The following is a 14,793-nucleotide window of genomic DNA, read 5'->3' as shown; positions in this document are numbered from 1 at the left end:
ATTAATTAGCTATTTAAAACACAAAGTGTCTAGGTGACTAAGACAGACAGACAGACAGACAGACAGACAGACAGACAGACAGACAGACGACAGACAGACAGACAGACAGGCAGGCAGGCAGGCAGGCAGGCAGGCAGGCAGGCAGGCAGGCAGGCAGGCAGGCAGGCAGGCAGACAGACAGACAGACAGACAGACAGACAGACAGACAGACAGACAGACAGACAGACAGACAGACAGACAGACAGACAGACAGACAGACAGATACACACACGCTCTGACACCTGTTTTATGCTTAAAAAATGGATTTTTGGTTGTGGTTATCCCATGCTAATGAACCTCCCATTCTTGTTTCAGGAGACGAGAATGAACTGCATCCGGATTGCCCGTAAAGGTACGTTCAGATCGTTCCGTTCTATCTTCTTCGATCTTCATCATTGAGAGGCATGCATTGAGAAATAGACTACATAAGAAAACTTTGTGGCAAAGCAGTGTTTACATCTTCTGTGCTCCATGATGCTTCATATGCACTCTGATGTGGTTTGAACGCGTCCCTGTCACTTGGAGGGAGAGAGGGAGAGAGAGAGGGAGAGGGAGGCCTCCTCTCCCTGCTCTCTTACTCTCTCTCTCTCTCTTCCTGCGCTCTCTTTGTTATTTGAAGCGTCCTGACATCAAGGGGTCTCTTCTCGCCATTGTCTGCTGGCGCTACACACCACCCAGGCAGAGGAGCTGTGGGTGTACACAGAGAAGAGTTCTCGGCAGGATATTTATAGTACCCTTCATTTGGTACGTGACGGTGACAGGGTGGCATGGTGAATGGAGGGAGGAGAGGAGAGGAGAGATTGGTGCTGTTCCTGTGGTGGTGGCAAAGAGAGAGGTTCAGGAGGAAGGGTACACTGGAATTCTCTCTTTTTCAATTAAATTCAAGGGGCTTTATTGGCATGGGAAACATATGTTAACATTGCCAAAGCAAGTGAAATAGATAATAAACAAAAGTGAAATAAACAACAAAAATGAACAGTAAACATTACATTCACAGAAGTTCCAAAGGAATAAAGACATTTCAAATATCACGTTATATCTATATACAGTGTTGTAGCGATGTGCAAATATTTCAAGTTAAAAAAGGGAAAATGAATAAACCTAAATATGGGTTGTATTTACAACTGTGTTTGTTCTTCACTGGTTGCCCTTTTCTTGTTGCAACATGTCACAAATCTTGCTGCTGTGATGGCACACTGTGGTATTTCACCCAGTAGATATGGGAGTTTATCAAAATTGGGATTGTTTTCAAATTCTTTGTGGATCTGCGTAATCTGAGGGAAATATGTTTCTCTAATATGGTCATACATTTGGCAACAGGTTAGGAAGTGCAGCTCAGTTTCCACCTCATTTTGTGGGCTTGTTTGTTATTGTAGTTTGGTCAGGGCGTGGCAGGGGGTGTTTGTTTTGTGTGTTTCGGGGGTTTTTGGTTTATGTTCTATATTTTCTATTTCTATGTGTTTTTCTATTTCTATGTTGGGGTTTTGTAACGACCTCCAATTAGAGGGAGCTGGTTGTCGTTTCCTCTAATTGGAGGCCATATTTAAGTGGGTTAGTTTTCTCTTGTGTTTGTGGGTGGTTGTTTCCTGTTTAGTCTGTGCACCTTACGGGACTGTTTTCGTCGCTTGTTTAGTGTTTTTGATTTTTTCCCTTCTAATAAAAAGAAGATGTTCAATATACCCGCTGCAGTTTGGTCCACTCCTTACGACGACTGTGACATAGCCTGTCTTCTCTTGAGAACCAGGTCTGCCTACAGTAACCTTTCTCAATAGCAAGGCTATGCTCACTGAGTCTGTACATAGTAAAAGCTTTCCTTAAGTTTGGGTCAGTCACAGTGGTCAGGTATTCTGCCACTATGTACTCTCTGTCTAGGGACAAATAGCAATCTAGTTTGCTCAGTTTTTTTGTTAATTCTTTCCTTGTGACAAGTAATTATCTTTTTGTTTTCTCATGATTTGGTTGGGTCTAATTGTGTTGCTGTCCTGGGGGTCTGTTTGTGTTTGTGAACAGAGCCCCAGGCCCAGTTTGCTTAGGGGACTCTTCTCCAGATTCATCTCTCTGTAGGTGATGGCTTTGTTATGGAAGGTTTGGGAATCACTTCCTCTTAGGTGGCTGTAAAATTTAACGGCTCCTTTCTGGATTTTGATAATTAGAGGGTATCGGCCTAATTCTGCTCTGCATGCATTATTTGGTGTTTTACGTTGTATACGGAGGATACTTTTGCCGAATTCTGCATGCCGAGTCTCAATTTGTGGTTTGTCCCATTTTGTGAATTCTTGGTTGGTCACAACCATGAAGGGCAATGGGTTCTGTAACTGTTTCAAGTATTTTTTTGCCAGATCCTAATTGGTATGTCGAATTTTATGTTCCTTTTGGTGGCATAGAAGGCCCTTCTTCCCTTGTCTCTCAGATCGTTCACAGCTTTGTGCAAGTTACCTGTGGCACTGATGTTTAGGCCGAGGTATGTATAGTTTTTTGTGTGCTCTAGGGCAACGGTGTCTAGATGGACTATGTATTTGTGGTCCTGGTGACTGGACCTTTTTTGGTCTTACTGAGATTTACTGTCAGGGCCCAGGTCTGGCTGAATCTGTGCAGAAGATCTAGGTGCTGCTGTAGGCCCTCCTTGGTTGGTGACAGAAGCACCAGATCATCAGCAAACAGTAGACATTTGACTTCAGATTCTAGTTGGGTGAGGCCGGGTGTTGCGGACTGTTCTAGTGCCCTCGCCAATGTGTTGATATATATGTTGAAGAGGGTGGGGCTTAAGCTGCATCCCAGTCTCACCCCACGGCCCTGTGGTAAGAAATGTGTGTTTTTTGCTAATTTTAACCACAGAGTTGTTTGTGTTCATGTATTTTATATTGTCGTATGTTTTTCCCCCAACAATTTGTATAGCAGACCCTCATGCCAAATTGAGTCAAAGGCTTTTTTGAAATCAACAAAGCATGAGAAGACTTTGCCTTTGTTTTGGTTTGTTTGTTTGTCAATTAGGGTGTGCAGGATAAATATGTGGTCTGTCATATGGTCATTTGGTAAAAAGCCAATTTGACATTTGCTCAGGACATTGTTTTCACTGAGGAAATGTACGAATCTGCTGAGGATTTTCCTAAGGTTGCTGTCGACGCATATCCCACTGTAGTTATTGGGGTCAAATTTGTCTCCAATTTGTGGATTGGGGTCATCAGTCCTTAGTTTCAAATATTGGGGAAGATGCCAGAGCTAATGATGATGTTAAAGAGTTTAAGTATAGCCAACTGTAATTTGTTGTCTGTATATTTGATAATTTCATTGAGGATACCATCAACACCACTGGCCTTTTTGGGTTGGAGGGTTTGTATTTTGTCCTGTAGTTCATTCAATGTAATTGGGGAATCCAGTAGGTTCTGGTAGTCTTTAGTAGTTGATTCTAAGCTTTTGTATTGGATCATGTATAGGTTTTTGCTGTTTGTTCTTTGTTATAGAGCCAAAAGAATGGAGAAGAGGTTTTCCCATACATCTTCATTTTGGAAAGATAACTCTTCGTGTTGTTGTTTGTTTAGTGTTTTCCAATTTTCCCACAAGTGGTTAGAGTCTATGGATTCTTCAAATACATTGAGCTGATTTCTGACATGCTGTTCCTTCTTTTTCTGTAGTGTATTTCTGTATTGTTTTAGTGATTCACCATAGTGAAGGAGTAGACTCAGGTTTTCTGGGTCTCTATGTTTTTGGTTGGACAGGTTTCTCAATTTCTTTCTTAGGTTTTTGTATTCTACATCAAATCATTTGTCATTGTTGTTAATTTTCTTCAGTTTTCTGTTTGAAATCTTTAATATGGAAGCTGAGAAGTCAAATATACTGTGTAGATTTTCTTCTGCTAAGTTTACACCCTCACTATTACAGTGGAACGTTTTGTCCAGGAAGTTGTCTTAAAGGGATTGAATTTGTTGTTGCCTAATTGTTTGTTGGTAAATTTCCACACTACATTCCTTCCATCAATAGCATTTCTTAATATTATTCATTTCCTTTGGCTTTGATGCCTCATGACTGAGTGTTGCTCTGTTCATGTAGACTGTGATTTTGCTGTGATCTGTGGTCTGTGGGCTGACTGTGAATGCTCTGAGAGACTCTGGGTCAAGGTCAGTGATAAAGTAGTCTACAGTACTACTGCCAAGAGATGAGCTATAGGTGTACGTACCATAGGAGTCCCCTCGAAGAGTACCATTGACTATGTACATACCCAGCGTGCAACAGAGCTGCAGGAGTTGTGACCCGTTTTTGTTGGTTATGTTGTCATAGTTGTGTCTAGGGGGGCATATGGGGGAGGGAATGCTGTCATCTCCAGACAGGTGTTGGTCCCCCTGTGTGCTGAGGGTGTCAGGTTCTTGTCCGGTTCTGGCATTTAGGTTGCCACAGACTAGTACATGTCCCTGGGCCTGGAAATGATTGATTTCCCCCTCCAGGATTAGCTGTCTTCATTAAAGTATGGGGATTCTAGTAGGGGGATATAGGTAGCACACAGGACATTTTTCTCTGTTAAGATAATTTACTTTTGAATTTCTAGCCAAATGTAAAATGTTCTTGTTTTGATTAATTTAACAGAGTGAGTTAGGTCTGCTCTATACCAAATTAGCATACTCCCTGAGTCCCTTTCCTGTTTCACAACTGGTAGTTTGATGGATAGGACTACCAGCTCTCTGTAACCTAGAGGGCAAACTGTGGGTCCATCTCCTCTGTACCATGTTGCTTGTAGGATGACAATGCCTGTATTTCCGATTTCTTTGGTGAAGTCCAGGTTCCTGCTCTTTAGGACAAAGGCAGATTACCTCAGGCCTTGGATATTCTCTCTCTCTCTCTCTCTCTCTCTCTCTCTCTCTCTCTCTCTCTCTCTCTCTCTCTCTCACACACACTCTTTCTCTCTTTGCTTGTCTTATTGTCTGTCTGTCTGTCCGCCTCAAGCTTCCTCTCTCGCTCTCTAATTATACAACTTTTCTTTATCTCTCTCCAACACGCCCACACACATGCACACATATAACATTTTCCTCTCACACAATTTTTTTTCTCTCTCTTTCTCTCTTGCTCTCTCTCTCTCATTCTGTGACTGCGTAATGAAAGGCTGGGGCTCATGTCAAGCGTGAAGCAGGGAGACAGACAGGGACAGAGACAGGCGGCTACCGCTTAGACGACTAGTGTCACACCTCAGGTGTTCCGGGCCCACGCACACACACCAGCACAATATCTGGTTAATGACACGCTAACGCTGGCAGATGAAGATGAAATGTGTGTCCTCTCCAGCCCTCTACCTTTCTTTACATCCTCCATCCTAATCTTTCTCTCACACACATTCTCTCATATATACATTCACTCTCCTTTTTCTCTCTATCTCTCCACCTCCCCCCATCCCTCGCTCCCTGCCTCACAGCAGCAGAAAGTTTTAGTGGTCTAAACTTGTCCATGGCAACGTGCTTCTTACAGCCAGAGTCAGTGACTCATCTGTGCGCATGCATGCACGCACGCACGCGGAATCACACATGCACACACATACACACACACACACACACACACACACGCAACGTGCTTCTTACAGCCGGAGTCAGTAAGAACAGAGTGACTCATCTGTGCGCATGCAGGCACGCACGCACGCGGAATCACACATGCACACACACACACACACACACACACACACACACACACACACACACACACACACACACACACACATACACACACACACACACACACACACACACACACACACACACGCAACGTGCTTCTTACAGCCGGAGTCAGTAAGAACAGAGTGACTCACCTGTGCGCATGCAGGCACGCACGCGGAATCACACACACACACACACACACACACACACATTAGTAAAGTGGACTTGGAGGCCAGAGAGAGAGCCAGCTAGCCAGTAGAGCTAGAATCATCTGCAATCAACATTTCTGCAGGCCACACTCTGTTTTCCTGAACAGGCTTTTAAGGCTCAGGCAAAATTACCCCCCTTGCAGACAAAATAGCATGCCTTACTGGGAGGGAGAAAAGAAAACATGGATGCTTTTCAAATTGGTTGTGCTGCAGCTAACTAGTAGAGCGAGATAGAGAGAGATTTTAAATAGTAAGTGAGCGGAAAGAGAGAGGACCACATCCAGCTGAAGGGTTAGAAGAAGGAGGGATGGTGAAAAGAGGTAGATAATTGGTTTTAGCTTCGTGCCTCCAGTGATAGACCATTTCATTCACCCTTCTTTTTGTTTACCCATCGGAGGGAAGACTTTTAATTAAGCGTATGCTCGCAGGGGTTCAGGATCTTAATTCTCAACCAATTCTGTTTCCAGTCGGCAATAAACACTTCTGGAAAGCGACACCATGGGAGCTCCAAATTCATCTTGGGAGAGATTTCAAGCTGTTGTTATAGCTCTGATGGAAATGTAGAGGCACAGCGAACATAGTGAGTGACGTTACTGCATAGAAAATGGCTGACTGAATGAACTTCCAGCTAGCTATTAGCTGATGTAACTGGTGTGTTTTCTTAACACATGTAGGCAAAGTCTGTCCAGCTGTCCACACTGGCTACACCAACTGTGGCTGGTTAGTTAGCGGTTTAAAAGCTTCCTCCTTATCCAAGCCTGTTACCTATCATGAAACATAGTCAGGGACAAAGCCAGAGCTTATTTACTCTACCATAATCTCTCTCTCTCTTCCTCTCTCTCCATATCTCCCTCCCCCTCTCTCTCTCCTCTCTCCATATCTCCCTCCCCCCGCTCTCCCTCTCCCCCCTCTCTCCCTTCCTCCCCTCTGCCAGTGTATTCATCCAGGTGGATATAATACCCAGTGTGAGAAGGATAATAACCTGATTTTACTCTGATAACCTGGCTCACCGTGCCCTCCCGTCTCTCAGACTACCACAATACCCCTGGGCCTCCTTTGGGATTAACAGAAAAAAATAGAACTAGACTATAGCCTTCCTACTCTAACTCCTGATATTTTGATCTCTGATCGTCATCGGTATAATTGGTTGTTTTTGTGGTTGTGTGCCTTTTCTACAGGATGCTTAGGCTTCTGTGTGGTCTAGTGTAGGGACTTAGGGAGAGGAATCTAACTAGGTTGGCCCTTTGTTGGAGTATCATCGCCCGAACCATGAGTTCTTAAGAGCTAATGCCTAGGCCTTTGCTCAGCAATCTACTACAGTCTTGTAGCATACAGAAGACTATCACTCTAACATGTCTCTCCCCCTCGTGTCTCTCCCCTGTAGCTGCCTCTAAAGACCATAAGAGGGTCCTGGATGAATCTTAGGCTTTAGTTCAACGGGCTAACAGTCTTCTCTTTACCCTGTAGCTGCCTGTAAGGACCATAAGAGGGCCCTGGAGGTGTCCCAACATGCAGAGGACATGGGTCTGATCCTGGGGGCCTGTGCTGGGGGACTGGTGGTCCTCATTCTGCTGCTGGGGGCCATCGTCATCATCATCAAGAAGGGGTGAGTGGAGGGTTGTGTGTGTGTAAAGGTGATTGTGATTGTGATCATTGAGGTGATCCAGAAAGGGGCCTATCTGTGGCTGTCTCTTAGCTGCCTGTCACAAACTTCCATGTGACTAACTATGTCCTATTAGGGAAAGTATTTCTCCATCACATCTTGGCAGGCTTAGTCCAACTCAATTCAATAGGGAGTTAGGTAGGTAATGGAGAGTATATTACTTTCAGAAGTACACACATGGCTGGGTATTATTTGTGAAATGCTGTGCAATTATAGTTGCCAAGCCTTTTGCGTAGAACTCATTTTTTAATTTCAAGGTCTGTTGTCTATTGGCTGCACACACCTAGGAATGAAACTCTAATATTCACTCCAGCATCACCAGGACATACTGCTTGGCAGTAGCGTACTCGCCTCCTTCCCTCTCTTCTCCTCCTTTACCCCTCTTCTCTCCCCCTTACCTCTTCTCCTCTGACGTTATATTGGGAGAATAACACTCAGTGTGTAATATTTCATCAAGGGCCCTTTCAAGCCATTGCCCTTTCAAGTCAAAGCAGATATAATAGCAGCATCTGGGTTGGTGTGCAGTGCTCTGTGAACACGGTGCCTGTGGCTGAGCCATTAATTGGAGAGGAAGGTTGTTGTTGCCTTTCAGATAGAATTACCACCTCAGGTTTTCTCATGATGAAGGGAGAGGAGCTGGGATGCACGTCAGAGAAGCAGGTAGAGACAGAAACCACCAGTAGACCGTTGAGCTAACTGTACCTTGGTTGACAGCTGTATGTGTACCTGTGCTCCCTGGCATATTATTCAGTTAAGTGATAAGCAATCTATTTAGCTAGGAACCCAGTCAATGTCACAGTTGTGCTATATTTTATCTGCTGCTGCATGGTCGCTTGCCCTACCCCCATAAACATACAGGTACAGTGGAGGAAAAAGTATTTGATCCCCTGCTGATTTTGTACATTTGCCCACTGATAAAGAAAGGATCAGTCTATAATTTTAATGGTAGGTTTATTTGAACAGTGAGAGACAGAATAACAACAAAAATATCCAGAAAAACGCATGTCAAAAATGTTATAAATTGATTTGCATTTTAATGAGGGAAATAAGTATTTGACCCCCTCTCAATCAGAAAGATTTCTGGCTCCCAGGTGTCTTTTATACAGGTAACGAGCTGAGATTAGGAGCAGATTGTTACCTGTAAAAAAGACACCTGTCCACAGAAGCAATCAATCAATCAGATTCCAAACTCTCCACCATGGCCAAGACCAAAGAGCTCCCCAAGGATATCAGGGACAACATTGTAGACCTACACCAGGCTGGAATGGGCTACAACACCATCGCCAAGCAGCTTGGTAAGAAGGTGACAACATTTGGTGCGATTATTCACAAATGGAAGAAACACAAAAGAACTGTCAATATCCCTCGGCCTGGGGCTCCATGCAAGTTCTCACCTCGTGGGGTTGTAATGATCATGAGAACGGTGAGGAATCAGCCCAGAACTACACAGGAGGATCTTGTCAATGATCTCAAGGCAGCTGGGACCATAGTCACCAAGAAAACAATTGGTAACACACTACGCCGTGAAGGACTGAAATCCTGCAGCGCCCGCAAGGTCCCCCTGCTCAAGAATACATATACATACCCGTCTGAAGTTTTCCAATGAACATCTGAATGATTCAGAGGACAACTGGTGAAAGTGTTGTGGTCAGATGAGACCAAAATGGAGCTCTTTGGCATCGACTCAACTCGCCGTGTTTGGAGGAGGAGGAATGCTGCCTATGACCCCAAGAACACCATCTCCACCGTCAAACATGGAGGTGGAAACATTATGCTTTGGGGGTGTTTCTCTGCTAAGGGGACAGGACAACTTCACCGCATTAAAGGGACGATGGACGGGGCCATGTACCGTCAAATCTTGGGTGAGAACCTCCTTCCCTCAGCCAGGGCATTGAAAATGGGTCGTGGATGGGTATTCCAGTATGACAATGACCCAAAATACACGGCCAAGGCAACAAAGGAGTGGCTCAAGAAGAAGCATATTAAGGTCCTGGAGTGGCCTAGCCTGTCTCCAGACCTTAATCCCATAGAAAATCTGTGGAGGGAGCTGAAGGTTCGCGTTGCCAAACATCAGCCTCAAAACCTTAATGACTTGGAGAAGATCTGCAAAGATGAGTGGGACAAAATCCCTCCTGAGATGTATGCAAACCTGGTGGCCAACTACAAGAAACGTCTGACCTCTGTGATTGCCAACAAGGGTTTTGCCACCAAGTACTAAGTCATGTTTTGCAGAGGGGTCAAATACTTATTTCCCAGTTTAAAATGCAAATCATTTTATAACATTTTTGACATGCGTTTTTCTGGATTTTTTGTTGTTGTTATTCTGTCTCTCACTGTTCAAATAAACCTACCATTAAAATTATAGACTGATCATTTCTTTGTAAGTGGGCAAACGTACAAAATCAGCAGGGGATCAAATACTTTTTCCCCCACTGTCCCTGCCAACATAAAGTGTCTAATTAGGGTTTTGGGCCCCCAAAAGACAAACAGCTTCAATGTGCCTTGGCATCGATTCTACAAGTGTCTGGAACTCTTTTGGAGTGATGCGGCACCATTCTTCCACGAGAAATTCCATAATTTTGTGTTTTGTTGATGGGGTGGAAAATTCTGTCTCAGGCGCCGCTCCAGAATCTCCGACAAGTGTTAGATTGGGTTGAGAGCTGTTGTCATAGACGGTCATGACATATGATTTACATCGTTTTCATGATCAAACCATTCAGTGACCACTCGTGCCCTGTGGATGGGGGCATTGTCATCCAATCGGGGCACAGCCATAGTAGCCAAAATAATGGTCTGCCCAGCATTTTTATACATGATCCTAAGCATGATGGGATGTTAATTGCTTAATTAACTCAGGAACCACACCTGTGTGGAAGCACCTGCTTTCAATATACTTTGTATCCCTCATTTACTAGTGTTTTCATTATTTACCTGTGCATTTCAACATTTTTATTTTGCCTTGCTGGAGGCCACCTCACTAACCATGGCCCCACCTCTCACGTCTCTTTGTTTTCTTTCTCTCCACTCTCTCGCTCTCTCTCTCTCTCTCTCCTCCTCTTTCTTCTCCTCCTTTCTTCATACTAATCAGAAGGGACTTCTATTCTTACTCTTACTACCCGTAAGTGACTCCTCCCTAGTCTCTCCCTCCATCTTTTCCTTATGGCGCAATCTTCACCTGCTTGCCCTCTGTAGTCCTGGAAGATGACACTTATAGGAGATAAGCATCTCCTCCACCTCATCCTCTATATACCTCTCCAGTTGATTCTCTCTCTCTCTCTCTGGGCCTGCTACTATCACCAAATATTCCTTTTTCTCCCTTGCCTCGATTTAATCTCTTATTTTTCCCCTTTCTTCCAATTTCTCAACTCCTTGACCTTAACCCCCCTCTTTCCACTCATTTCCCCTCTCTTTGCTATTTCCTTATTTTGATCTCTCTCTTATTCTTCTCTCCTTTTTATATTCCCTCTCCTCTCCTCTCCACCTCTCCTCTCCACATCTCCTCTCCTCTCTTTGCTCTGTGCAGCAGGAAGAAGGTAGCGCTGAACAAAGCAGCCATGTCGTACCGTCAGGAGAAGACCAGGAAGCTAGGTTCTCTGGACTGCAGCATGACAGAGCAGAGCACCCTGCAGCAGGATGGGCACACTGCTAACTCCTTCATGGACGCCCACACCTGCAACACACGGAGTAAGAACCAAGAACACCTTGAGCACAGCAAAGAGTACACTAGCCTGTACGCTAACCCTGTACCTCCGAGAGAGAGCGAGAGAGATAGAGGCTGAAGGAGAGCACAATCCAATGATCCTGTGCAGAGGCAGATGCTCTACTCCCTGCACCACAGAAGTCTGGCCAGTAGAACACTCAACTACACCCTGCTACAAGTACACTCTGTAGGCTACAATCTTTTCCCTCTTTACACACACTGTCAACTACAACAAGTACACTAGTCTGTAGACTCTGTGCCACCTACTGTAGTATACACACTGCCAACTACAACAAGTACACTCTCTAGGCAACAGTCTGTCCTGTATACACACACTGCTAAGATAAAGTACCATCTTCAGTTTCTCAGGCTTTCTGTTTACTTCTCAAATCAAATCAAACTGTATTTGTCACATGCACCGAATACAACAAGTGTAGGCCTCTCTGTGAAATGCTTACTTACAAGCCCTTAACAAACGGTGCAGTTCAAGAAGAGTTAATATTAACCAAATAAACTCAAGTAAAAAATAATAAAAAGTAACACAATAAAATAAGAATAACGAGGCTATATACAGGGGGTACAGGTTAGTTGAGGTAATTTGTACATGTACGTAAGGGTGAAGTGACATAGATAGTAAACAGTGAGTGGTAGCAGTGTGCAAAACAAATCGTGTGTGGGGGGGGGTCAATGTAAATAGTCCAGTGGCCATTTGATTAATTGTTCAGCAGTCTTATGGCTTGGGGGTAGAAGCTGTTAAGGAGCCTTTTGGTCCTTGGCGCACCGGTACCACTTGCCGTGCGGTAGCAGAGAAAACAGTCCATGACTGGGGTTGCTGGAGTCTCTGAAAATGTTATGGGCTTTCCTCTGACACTGCCTAATTTATAGGTCCTGGATGGCAGGAAGCTTGGCACCAGGGATGTGGGATGCAGTTGCCATACCAGGCGGTGATGCAACCGGTCAGGATGCTCTCGATGGTGCAGCTGTAGAACTTTTTGAGAATCTGGGGACCATGCCAAATCTTTTCAGTCTCCTGAGGGGGAAAAGGTTTTGTTGTGCCCTCTTCACGACAGTCTTGTTGTGTTTGGACCATGATAGTTTGTTGGTGATGTGGACACCAAGGAACTTGAAACTCTCGACCCGCTCCACTACAGCCCCGTCAATGTTAATGGTGGCCTGCTCGGCCTTCCTTTATCTGTAGTCCACGATCAGCTCCTTTGTCTTGCTCACATTGAGGGAGAGGTTGTTGTCCTGGCACCACACTGCCAATTCTCTGACCTCCTCCCTATAGGCTGTCTCATCATTGTCGGTGATCAGGCCTACCACTGTTGTGTCATCAGCAAACTTAATGATGGTATTGGAGTCGTGTTTGGCCACGCAGTCGTGGGTGAACAGGGAGTACAGGATGGGACTAAGTACACACCTCTGAGGGGCCCCAGTGTTGAGTATCAGTGTGGCAGACGTGTTGTTGCCTACCCTTACCACCTGGGGGGTGGCCCATCAGGAAGTCCAGGATCCAGTTGCAGAGGAGATGTTTAGTCCCAGGGTTCTTAGCTTAGTGATGATCTTCGTGTGCACTATGGTGTTGAACGCTGAGCTGTAGTCAATGAACAGCATTCTCACACAGGTGTTCCTTTTGTCCAGGTGGGAAAGGGCAGTGTGGAGTGCGAGTGAGATTGCATCATCTGTGGATCTGTTGGGGCGGTATGCAAATTGGAGTGGGTCTAGGGTATCTGGGAGGATGCTATTGATGTGAGCCTTGACTAGCCTTTTGAAGCACTTCATGGCTACCGACGTGAGTGCTACATTGCGGTAATCAGTTAGGCAAGTTACCTTTGCTTCCTTGGGCACAAGGACTATGGTGGTCTTCTTGAAACATGTAGGTATTACGGACTCGGTCAGGGAGAGGTTAAAAATGTCAGTGAAGACACTTGCCAGTTGGTCCGCGCATGCTTTGAGTATACGTCCTGGTAATCCGTCTGGCCCCACGGCTTTGTGAATGTTGATCTGTTTAAAAGTCTTGTTCATATCGGCTACCGAGAGTGTTATCACACAGTCATCCAGAACTGCTGGTGCTCTCATGTTTGCTTCAGTGTTGCTTGCCTTGAAGCGAGCATAAAAGGCATTTAGCTCGTCTGGTAGGCTTGCGTCACTGGGCAGCTCACGTCTGGGTTTCCTTTGTAGTCCATAATAGTTTTCAAGCCCTACCACATCTGCCGAGCGTCAGAGCCGATGTAGTAGGATTCAATCTTAATCCTGTATTGACGCTTTGCTTGTTTGATTGTTCGTCTGAGGGCATAGTGCAATTTCTTATAAGCATCCGGATTAGTCACTCTCCTTGAAAGTGGCAACTTTAGCTGTAATCCATGGCTTCTGGTTGGGATATGTACGTATGTTCACAGTTAGGACGACGTCGTCGATGCACTTATTGATGAAGCCAATGACTGAGGTGGTATACTCCTCAATGCCGTTGCATGAATCCCGGAACATATTCATTCTTTGCTAGCAAAACAGTCCTGTAGCACAGCATCTGCGTTGTCTGACCACTTCCGTATTGAGCGAGTCACTGGTACTGCCTGCTTTAGTTTTTGCTTGTAAGAAGGAATCAGGAGGGAGATTTATGGTCAAATTTGCCAAATGGAGGGCGGGGAAGAGCTTTGTATACATCTCTGTGTGTGGAGTAAAGGTGGTCTAGAGTTTTTTCCCTCTGGTTGCACACGTGACATGCTGGTAAACATTTTGTAAAACTGATTTAAGTTTGCCTGCAATAAAGTCCCCGGCCGCTTCTGGATGAGCATTTTCTTGTTTCCTTATGGCCTTACAGAGTTGGTTGAGTGCGGTCTTAATGCCAGCATTGGTCTGTGGTGGTAAATAGACGGCTACGAATAATATAGATGAGAACTCTCTTGGTAGATAGTGTGGTCTACAGATAGTGTGGTCTATTAGACATTGCGCACCAGCTGTTATTGACAAATAGACACAAACCCCACCCCTCCTCTTACCAGACGTAGCTTCTCTGTTCTGGTGGTGCATGGAAAATCCCACCAGCTCTATATTATCCGCGTCATCGTTCAGCCACGACTCAGTGAAACATAAGATATTACAGTTTTTAATGTCCCGTTGATAGGATAATCTTAATCGTATGTCATCAATTTTATTTTCCAATAATTGCATGTTAGCCAATAGAATGGATGGCAGTGGGAGTTTACTTGTTCGCCTACGGATTCTTACAAAGCAGCCCGACCTGCGCCCCCTTTTTCTCCGTCTTTTCTTCATGCAAATGTCGGGGATTTGGGCCTGTTGCCAGGAAAGCAGTATATCCTTCTCGTCGGACTCGCTAAAGGAAAAAGCTTCTTCCAGTTGGAGTTGAGTAATCGCTTTTCTGATGTCCAGCAGTTATTTTAGGTCATAAGAAAAGGTAGCAGCAACATTATGTACAAAATAAGTAAAAAATAAGTTACAAACAACGCAAAAAAAACTAACAAAATAGCACAGTTGGTTAGGAGCATGTAAAACGTCAGCCATCCTCTTCGGCGCCATCTTAGAGTTTCT

General features: G+C 44.8%; 1 pseudogene; it reads left to right on the top strand.

Moving 5' to 3' along the window:
• Nucleotides 1–14,793, top strand: part of LOC115173761 (receptor-type tyrosine-protein phosphatase U-like) — a 271,130-nt pseudogene that overhangs the window by 213,991 nt on the left and 42,346 nt on the right.

This window comes from Salmo trutta, chromosome 34, assembly GCF_901001165.1.
Source record: "Salmo trutta chromosome 34, fSalTru1.1, whole genome shotgun sequence".
Taxonomy (NCBI): Eukaryota; Metazoa; Chordata; class Actinopteri; order Salmoniformes; family Salmonidae; genus Salmo; species Salmo trutta.
This window is presented reverse-complemented; position numbering and strand designations above follow the sequence as displayed.